This window comes from Physeter macrocephalus, chromosome 11 (genome assembly GCF_002837175.3).
Source record: "Physeter macrocephalus isolate SW-GA chromosome 11, ASM283717v5, whole genome shotgun sequence".
Lineage (NCBI taxonomy): Eukaryota > Metazoa > Chordata > Mammalia > Artiodactyla > Physeteridae > Physeter > Physeter macrocephalus.
Window position 1 is genome coordinate 40,299,086 of NC_041224.1, and position 10,912 is coordinate 40,309,997.

A 10,912-nucleotide genomic window follows, 5' to 3' on the forward strand; every position below is an offset into this window, starting at 1 on the left:
TCAACACTGACCCAGAAGCAATCAAGTTTATGATCTAGCTGAATCTCCATTCATCAAAAACCAAATCTTAATAATCTAGATCAATACAACCAAGGAGAATGCTCTAATTCCTAGCATTTGTGACCTTTTATGTCCCTTAAATTTCATCTGAACAAAACATAAATTATTGAGTGAAACATCAACTTTATTTCAGAATTAACTTGGGAACCCCATTTCATTTCTGTGCCTCCTTCAATGGAAAATATAATAGTTATTATAATCCAGTGTACCCTTTGAGATCAAACTGTAGCACTTTAGATATAAAAAGCTGATGTAAGAAATCATCTAGCATAACCTTAATTTAATAGATAATTAAAAATCAGAGAGAAAAGGAGTCTTTCTTAGTATGGTAGGCAGAATTCTGACATGTTCTCTAAGATTCCCACCCCCTGGATGTAGATGCACAATATAATCCTCTCCCCTTGAGTGTGGGTGGAGCTGTGAATATCATGGTTTTCACTTTTGTGGTCAGGTTATGTTGTATGGGAAAGGGTGACAGAATTTTTCAGATGTACAGTACGTCCCCTGTATATTAATGAGTTTCATCCCGAGAGTGTGTTCATAGTCCAATTTGTTCGTAAGTCCAACAAAGTTAGCCTAGGTACCCAAATAACACAATAGGCTATATTTTACTGTACGGTCATAGCTTTATGATACTTTTCACACAAGTAATACATAAAAAACAAACACAAAAAATAAAGAAAACATTTTTTTTTTTTTTTTTTTTCCGTGTCCCCTGCATCGGCAGGCGGACTCTCAACCACTGCGCCACCACGGAAGCCCAAGAAAACATTTTTAATCTTACAGTACAGTACATTGAAAAGTACAGTAGTACAGTACAACAGCTGGCATCCAGGGGCTGGCATCGAGTGAACAGGCAAGAAGAGTTACCGACTGGAGGAGAGAGAGGAGGGGGGAGGTGGGACAGCTGTACTACTGTGCTCTATACAGTCCTGTACAGTAAAGTACACAAAAGCACAACCACTTGCAGAGGATGCACGCACGTGACAATGTACACCAGACACGTGAACTAACTTACATGACTGGACATGCGAACACATGTTCGCATGTTTGAAAGTTCCCAGATTGAAAGTTCATATGTAGGGGACTTACTGTAATTAAGGTCCCTAATCAGTTGACTTTAAGTTAATCAAAAGGGAGATTATCCTTGGTGGGCCTGACTTATTCAGGTGAGTCCATAAAAGAAACGGGAGATTCTCAGCAAGAGAGATTCTCTGGCCTTGACGAAGGACACTACCATGTTGCAGACAGGACCACGTGGTAGAGGACAATGGACTTGCTCTCAAGGAGCTGTAGCCCTCAGACCTACAACTGAAAGAAAATGAATTCTGCCAATAATCCGAATGAGCTCAGAAGATGAGATTGCAGTCCTGGCCAAGATCTGTTGAGACCTTGCCCAGAAGACCCAACTAACCCATGCCACAGACCCACAGACTGTGCAATAATAAAGTTGCATTATTTTTAGCCGAATTTATGATAATTCATTACAGAGCATAGAAAAAAAACTAATACACTTAGATCAAACATTGAACCCGGGCAAGGCTGGACCTAGAAAAGCCTCTTTACTGACAATTTAGTTTCTTTCTGGCTATTGCCAGAAAGATCTCAGCTATCCCCCAAGAGCACAAAGCAACATGCAACCCCCCAAAGAGCTCAGAAACCTTGAGAAGGAGTCCACTGAGCAGAGTTCCTACACTCAGCTAGGAGGAGCCCAGCTGGACCCAAACAGAGTTTATAGCTTTATCCTCACGAGTTGAGGGCAGAAATCACACACCAACATCCCACAGAGGTGGTTTGCTTAAATCTTAAGAAAACTTGGGATTGGTTGCCAATACGTAAAAATTCAACAGATTTTATACGAAAATTAGAATATCTGGCTTTTCTTGAAAAACTTGGGGGACATGACCACATCAGGCCCATGGGGCTTGAGCAGCAGTGCCCTTTTCAAATGGGACAGTCATGGCAGACCCCATGGCTCCAAAGTGTCTTGCACCTGGATTGTTTCACTCATTAGCTTTAAATGTCAGGTCCGGGGAGACTGTCGGTTTGGCACATGCTTAGGGCCATGTCCCTGCAGGGAACAAGTTGGCAGCTCAGCCTGGAGAAAGAAGCGAGGGTCCCCAGTATACAGGCAGGGTTGTCAGCCTCTCTTCCAGCCATGCTGGGGTGTTGTGGTCTCAGCGCCTTCCTGCTCTGGCAGGGGGAACAGGAGAGGGAGGGGAGGAGAAGATGGGGCATTGGCCCCCGGCCAGGCAATTCCTGCTTCTCGGAGCAGATATTAAGGCACAGAAAAATGAGCGGCTGCAGCCGAGCTTGGCTGGAGGGCTGAAGAAAGAACAAACTGCTGGTGACTCCCTCCTGGGGCTCTCAGCTTGCCAGCAGCCAGGGGCCGGGGAGGGCAGGCTGCGCCCCCCATACCTGATTGCCATTCCTTTCCAGCCTGGCAGCTCTTAGCAACAGCTACCGGAGCTGTGCGTCAGCTAGAAACGCAAGGTCCCCGTCGGCCTGGCCAAGCAGAGAGGAAGGCTTCCCTGGCTCGGCGCAGGCAGCATCTCCGGCAGCAGGCAGGAGCTGTGCTTTTCAGAGCTGAGCATCCCCGAGCCCAGGCAGCCTCTCAGCATCCTGCTCCAACACTGCAGGGCAAAGCGCCCAGGAGGGGAGCTGTCTGGCATCAAGGGTGCATTGATAGAAACGCAACCCTTGTTCTTGGCTCCAAATGGCCTTTGTCTGGGTCCTCACAGCCTGCGCCTGTGCAGAGAGAGAGAGGTGGGCATCCCACCAGCTGCCGGGCACCGCGGAAATGAGGGCAGAGGCGAAAGCAGAGGCGCCAGTTGGTGGCGGCAGCAGACACCACACTGCTCAGCTTCCCAGGAGGGAAAGGTAAGGGGACACACAGGCCTGGATGCTGCATTGCCTGCTGTCCTGAAAGCCCTTTTTCAAATTTCACAAGGGCTGGAGAGAGGAGGCTCCCTGGTCCCGGTTCCTCACCCAGCCAGTGTCTGCTCACTCAGTCAGCAGCAAGTATGTCCTCTTAACATTTCACCACTGAATTGGGAGCTATGGCTACTTGGGAGGCAGATTAAAAGTGTGTGATTGGGGGGACGTGCCTTCTTGCAAAGATGCCCATCCCTGCTCTGCAGAAAGAGCCCCCTCAGTGCTGCTGGTGCAATTAGGGCCAATGATGGCCTTGTGTTCATTCCCCGTGGCCTCGCCCTCAGGCACGTCCTAGAGGCCCTGGTCTGGGTTTTTACAAGGGCAAGGTTGTCCTGTCACCATTTTGGCCCAGAACCCAAGTCCTCATCTGTCAAGTAAAGGGGGTGCCTGCAGCTGTGATGTGAGCCATCTCTGACTCTGCAGGTCACCTCTCAGGACCTCGCCTCCCCCAGATCACAGGCACGGGCCATACTTTTGTGTCTCCCGTTGGTCTCACTCACATTCAGCAGCTAGCAGGATCTTAGGTCTCAGTGTAGGAGGGCACAGAACCAAGCCGTTGTCCTAAGTTGAAGTCAGTGCCAGAATGGACAGTCTAGCCTGGACATCAGCAAGGAAGAAAGCCTTCCGTTGGGTAAGAAAATGCATATGAAAGCAACGTTTAAACTGTAAAGCCCAATACAAATGCCCAAAGTGGTCATCAGTTGTCCTACCTGTTGAGCGCTAGAACCATAAATTTAATGATGCATTCTCCAGTTCGTTTGGGGCTTACAATCATATATACTTTGCACTCTTTTGCATCAGGCTTCTATTGTCTTATTTATGCTTGAGACGGGCCCTTTAGAAGACAGTGGCACTTGTCTTAGGGCAACAGAGGGGACGCCAGACAAGAACGCAGCCTGCAGGGTTTTGTTGCTTTTGCCTCTGGACATCCAGGAGTGAGGTGAGGCTTCTCGTGCCTCCCAGGGGCCAACTTAGAGTATATATTTTTTTGATTTTTTGAATTTTATTTTATTTATTTTTTTATACAGCAGGTTCTTATTAGTTATCTATTTTATACATATTGGTGTATATATGTTAATCCCAAAGTTTCTTGAACGGCCTGGGACAGGCTCAGTGCCCTGTGCTGGGTGAGAAGTCCTCTTCTGGGTCTCTTCATTGGCGGGTTCTTTGATTCCCATTCAGGAGTTTTGCCTTTTTGATGTGCACAGCAGCACAGAGTAATCAACAGAGAAACACCTTCAATGTGCTCCTCCCTGGCTCAGGGAGCTGCAGGTGACCCACCAGGGCCACCTGTCTGCCCCCCACCTGCCAGGTGACCCTTTCCTTGGAATGGCTGATCGGGACGTGTGTACAAAACTCCATAGCGAAACTGCAATTTGTTTCTTTCAAAGTAGTCCTTTCTACTTTAAAAGGAAAGGTACGGCCAGAAAATTTTCTTCTATCAAGGACATACAAATTACCTCTTCCATACCTCACACATTATTCTGGATCCATTCAGCAAACACTCTGATTGATTTCCATTGATTGGGGCTAAGAACACACGAGGAGTGAGGTATTATGTGTGAAAAAATCCTCCTAACTCTGTTGCTTTTGTATGACAATACAATTAAAAAAACATCTTCCAAGGACAGGGGGACCATACGGGGAATGAATTGTAGCCAATACTCAAGTCCACAGAACCTGCGTAACTTGTGACTGGGCCAAAAGCATTGCATGCATGGTTTGGAATGATTTTTTTTTTTTTTTCGGTTTTGCACAATAAGCTGATTATTTCACATTTTGAAAAGTCAGTTTCAAGTGCTTTTTTTTTTTTTTTTTTAATCTGCAAAAAGAGAACCTGGAAAGGAATACAAATTCTTTCCTGGAAGACATGTATCCTGCCCACCCTCCACCCCTGATAAATAACACGAGCATGCAGCGATTTGCCAACAGCAGCTCCAGCATGAGGCACCACATCTGTTACTGAGACACTGGAGAGACAGTGGAAAGCAAGCTGGCTGCCTGCCAACCCTCAGACTCCAGATTTTTGCTGACAAGGCTGTCAATAAATGGGCAGATGGCATCAGCTCTGCTGGCAGGAGAATTCCGTTAACCCAACACGGGACATTATCTCAAATTCATGGTGCACTGGGCTGAGCCCTTTGTTGGGCCATTAAAACCATTCCTTGATGGAGAAGGGGGAGCAGGAAGACCAAGGAAGTAGGAGGCACTGGCTTTGCTTAATGAGATTACCTAAGCCGCCCATGATTGGCAGGCCAAATAAGATTAGCCCTTGTGACCATGGAAGAGATAGGGGGAAGGGTACCTCATTCACACATTGCACGTTATGCCATTTAAACACAGGGATCCAATCCTCAGGAGCTGTGCACGCCCCTGCGAAGAGAACTTGACCTGAAATAAACACTCGCCAGGAAGGGTCTGCATGTCTGCTTTGTAAGCATATGCACTTGCCAGCTTTCCTTATAAGAACTGTGTGCCAGCAGCTCTAGACGAAAAGCCAAAGTGGGCTCCCTGTCCTATCAAGCCCCGGAATAAATAGCAGGGGGAACCCTCAGAGACGTCCCCTGGTGGTGACTTGGGGATTACACCCTTTCCTGTAGGAGAGAACTGTTAAAACCATGTAGAATAGGGATGAATTGGGAGATTGGGAATGACACACATAAACTACTATGTATAAAATAGATAACTAGTGAGAACCTACTGTATAGCACAGGGAACTCTACTCAGTGCTCTGTGGTGACCTAAACGGGAGGGAAATCCAAAAACAGAAGGGATAGATGTATACGTAGAGCTGGCTCACTTTGCTGTACAGTAGAAACGAACACAACATTGTAAAGCAACTACACTCTAAGAAAAATTTTTTAAAAAGAAGCTTGCCTTGATTGCAGTGTAATCTAAAGAGCCCCGGGTATGACAGATCGGCAGTGTGACCTGAAACAAGCCATTGAAACGACTCACCCTCTTTCCCCATCTAGAAACTGGGAACGGTAACAAACCGCTCAGCTGTTTGAAGTCATGAATGAGATAATTCCACCCTTCTGCAGAGCATAATTCCATGGGCGTTTGCGTACTTTAAGACAGTGGTTCTCAACTGGGGATGGTTTTGCCCTCCAGAAGACACTTGGAGTTGTCGACAGACACCACTGGCATCTAGTGGGTAGAGGTCAGGGCCGCTGCTAAACATCCTACAGTGCACAGGACAGTCCTCCACAACGAAAATGATTCAGCCCAAAACGTCCACATGCCCAAGCTGAGAAACCCTGCGTTAGGACCGTGTAGATCAAAGCTCTTCCTGTACCTTCAGAATGAGAGAAAAGAAAGACAGGCTGGCCAGGCGTGGAGAGAGAAGCCTGTATACAGTAAGACCCCTACATACCAATGAGTTCCGTTCTGAGAGCACATTTGTAAGTCCAGTTTGTTCCTAAGTCCAACAAAGTTAGCCTAGGTACTCAACTAACACAATCGGCTGCTTTTACTCTTGCTTCCGGACCTCCTGGGCTCGAAACAAAGATACCGTACTGCTGTACTCTATACGGTACTGCACAGTAAAGTACACAAAAGCACCACCACTTGCAGAGGATGCACCCACGTGACAGTGTACGCCAGACACGTACATGATTGGACATGTGAGCACACATTCACATCTTTGAAATTTCGCAACTTGAAGGTTCGTATGTAGGGATCTGACTGTATTTGTTCTTAGTGTCTCTGGGCGACTCCCATTCTGTGATACTCTTCCAAGTGTTATTTGCTATTTTTAACCCTTCACTGCATTGCCGGTTCCCCCACTTTCTTCCAGCTATTCTTGCACATCAGATTTAAATAATGAAGTATCACCTCCATAAAAGGCTTTTTAGTTTAGGTTCTCATTATCTGATGAGAATATACATCTGCCCAATAACTGGGCCTGGAAAAATTTGAAAAGGAGCGAGGTTTAAAAGTGGCAATTAGCATCTAAGATGTAAACAGGATTTAGGGGGTTAATAGGAAATTAACTTGATTTCAGAATTGATGGGCTTGGGGGGTTTGAGATCTAGCTATGGATGATCTCTTTCTCATTTCTCCTCTTGGTTTTGAATTGCTTTGGACAGATAGGAGAAGAGAGAGAACCCACACCCAGTGTTAAACTTGTAGCAGCCCCTTTGTAGGCATCATTCAGGTAAACCTCTGACCTGCCCGTCTCTCCATCAGGGGGACAGGCTGAACTGTGCCCCCCATCCATATGATGAAGCCCTAAGCCCCCACCCACCGTACCTCAGAATGTGACCTTCTTTGGATAGAGGTCATTATAGATTCAATCAGTCAAGATAAGTTCACACGGGAGTTGGTTGGGCTTCTCATCCAATATGACTGGTATCCTTATAAAAAGAGGAAATTTGGACACGCACATGCACCCAGGGAGAATACCATGTGAAGACGAAGGCAGAGCTCAGGGTGATATGTCTACTAGCTAAGGAACACCAGCAAAACTGCCAGAAAAGATTGCCAAAGATTGCCAGCAAGCCTCCGGAAGCTGGGAGAAAGGCGGATTCTCCCTCACGGCCCTCAGAAGGAGCCAACCCTGCCGACACCTGGATCTCAGGCTTCTAGTCTCCAGAACTGGGAGGCAAAAGGTTTCTATTGAAGCCACCCAGGTTGCGATATTTTGTTACGCGGCCCTAGCAAACTAGAACAGTCGGGTAGATGGGAATTGGAGTCATGGCGAGGGAAGGTATCACCCTCCCAAACCCACCCACTTATTCCTAAAGGGGATGCAACTCTCTGCTCCACTTGGGCAGCCGAAGACGCCGCCCCATCCCCTCTCTAACAGGTAAAAAGAAGGAGCTTCATCAAGAGTTTCATTCTGTTATGCCCCCGGTGAGGTTTCCAGGAATATCTGCTACCCAGCTGGGTGGCAAACTCTTAAAACCACCTGACAGGGTAGGGGATGAAGGGGTGTGGCTGCTTACCTTGATTCCTCCTACGCCATATCTTGGGAACTGGGAGATTTTACACTCCTTATAAGTAGGGCTGGTTCAGCTGTGCTCACCCCTGGCTATGCATCAGCGGCATCTGGGAACTTAAACAAACAAGGGGATGCTAATACACAGCCAGGCTTGAGCCCCACCGGACCAGCAGGAAGGGAAGCAAGGACTGTAAAGGAGAGACTAATTGGAGAGTGCGAGGGTCAAATCAGGTGATTTCTGCAGGATTTTGTGTTCATGCTCCGGAGCAGGCAACGCAGAGACCCTGAAGAATCTGAAGCTGGGGAGTAATGTTGTCAGATTGCCATCTTAGTGGCAATAAAGGGTGTTTTGGAAAGAGGAGGTAAGGAAGGCAGCAGGACCAGTCAGAGGCTATTGTGTGGTCCAGGTGAGTGGTGGCAGGGATCTTAATGGAAGCAGTGGAGATGGGTTGTCACGCTGTGGGTGTAAACAATACATAAGTGATAACTTGATTGGCAATTTAGACAAATTAGATTTGGGCATTGAGAGGGAGGGAGGAATCAAAAGTGAAACCCAGAGGGTGTATGGTGGTGACATTTACTGGGACAGGAAGCCCAGAAAGAGACCCTGTGAGTTCTGGTCCAGACATGCTGGGACGGAGGGGTCCAGGAGGAGACTGGAACTCTTCAGGTCTGGAACTTGGACAGGCACATTAGGGTGAGTGGTACTTTTAGAAGTTGTCACTGTTTCTTAGGAACAGATTGAGAAAGAAGGGGCCACAGACAAACCTTGGGGACCACCAAGGCTTAAAGAGAATAGGAAAAGGAGGCTAACAGAGCAAAGGGCATCACACCGAGGACACATGATCATGCACGGCCCTGCTTTGATGGGTCTCTGCTCTTATAAAGGAAAACCTCACTCCTTGACCTGACCTGCAAGACCTTCAGGATCCATGTCCTCCTCCCCTTTCTAAATCTGTAAACTCATCAGCTGCTTCTCCGCATCCCTCACCTTACCCCCCGCCACACGCAACCATTCTCTGCTCCCCCAAATGACACACTTCCTCAGACCTCCTGCCTTATGCTGTCTCTGCCACTCATGAGCCCCTCCTCCATGAACTTGATCTTAGATCTTGTCCTTCAAGATACAGCGTCTCTGATCTTCAAATCAGAATTAGCGTTCCCCTTGAACCGATGATGAAGCATCTGTAAAGCCGCATTGTAATTTTTTTTTATTAATTAATTTTTATTGTTTATTTTTAAACTTTTTTGGGCTGCGTTGGGTCTGCGTTGCTGCTGCGCGGGCTTCCTCTGGTTGCGGCGAGCGGGGGCTCCTCTTCGTTGCGGTGCGCGGGCTTCTCATTGCGGTGGCTTCTCTTGTGGAGCACGGGCTCTAGCTGCGTGGGCTCAGTAGCTGTGGCTCGCGGGCTCCAGAGCGCAGGCCCAGTAGCTGTGGCGCACGGGCTTAGTTGCTCCGCGGCACGTGGGATCTTCCCGGACCAGGGATCGAACCCGTGTCCCCTGCATCGGCAGGCGGATTCTTAACCACTGCGCCACCAGGGAAGACCCGTGACACATTGTAATTAACGGGCTACCTTTTCATCCCCAAGACTGTGAATTCTTCGAGGGCTGGGACTGAATCTGATCCATCTCCACTTGCTCTGTGCCAGACGCAGCTCCTGGGACACGGTAGCTCCTTAATCAATGTGCATAGTCCACACAATTAAATCAATGAAAGCCTATCACGAAAGCAAAGCCTTGTTTTTTAGTGGGTAGAACCACACCATTGCTTACCTGAACGTGTTCGTGGAAGCCAGTGTGCTTAAGCTTGTCAAGAGAGAAGGGTGGCAGGGTTTAATGTAATCAAGGGTTAGATGATCTACCAACATCTTCCCAGTTTCCTCCCCAGAAATCATCACCCTCCAGATGGCTGTTCAGAATATGGGAACAAAGGAAGTATTTTTCTTCAATCACTCATGACACATTTAAAGATAAAAAAGAGCAAGTTCCCCTAATACCTCTTTAATTCCTACCTGAAGTAGCCCGAGGGAATGAATATCCGATTCTGAGTCTTCCTGCCTGAAAAGAACAATGATTAAAACTTGCAAATGTCAGAAGAGGCTAAGGCCGGTGTCGCTGTTTGATCTATGGACAGGAACTATAAACTGGAATACCTTGTATTAACTCCACATCAAAGCAAATCGCAGCTCCTCCTTTTCAACAGCAGTTAACGATTTTATGATTTGTTTAGATTAAAGCAGCCCAGCTTTCTCCATTAAAAAAAAAAAAGCAGAAATTTGATCTTACAGGGAATTCTGGCGGAAATATTAAATTCTTCTCCCCACTTCCTTTCCATAACTAGAATCGAAAATACCGTTCATGCCTCTGATATGAGGCGTCTAGAGCCTCCTGTGTGGGGTGAAGTCGACACAGCGATGAACATGGTGCTGGCTCAAGGCTGGGTGTATTTGGACAAGGTGAATGTGTGAGTCTGGGATGAAGCGGCCCATAAGTCAGCTCCATCCTCGCCCTACTGAGAGGAAGTAAGCAATCAGAGTGGGACAACTTTCCTTAAAGATCTTACTCTGAGCTACAAATGTCCGGAGGATGAGCACCACAGAGAGGGCGGACCTACAGGTCAGAAAAACAAGGAACTGGGAGGAGGAAGCAGAGACCTAACTCAGCTTCAGACGCCCTGCCCAGTGCATCCACCCTCTTTGCCTTTCAGCCGTGGTCCTTTTTCAGGAGTCACAGAAGAGTAGGTTGGTCAAACAGAAAGACGCAGGCTGGAGCACTTCCCACACCTCTGTGACTGGAAAAGCAGAAGCTTCCCCTGGGTCACTTCTCAGGAAAGCCACAGGAAGCCTCTTGAAGATGGCTTGTGGGCTCCAGGGTGCTTCAAACCTCCCTCCCCCACCTTCTCCTCCCTGCTCCCCCCCTCCTTCCCCTCCTCCTCCTCCTCCTCCCCCTCCTCTTCCGCCTCCTCCTCCCCCC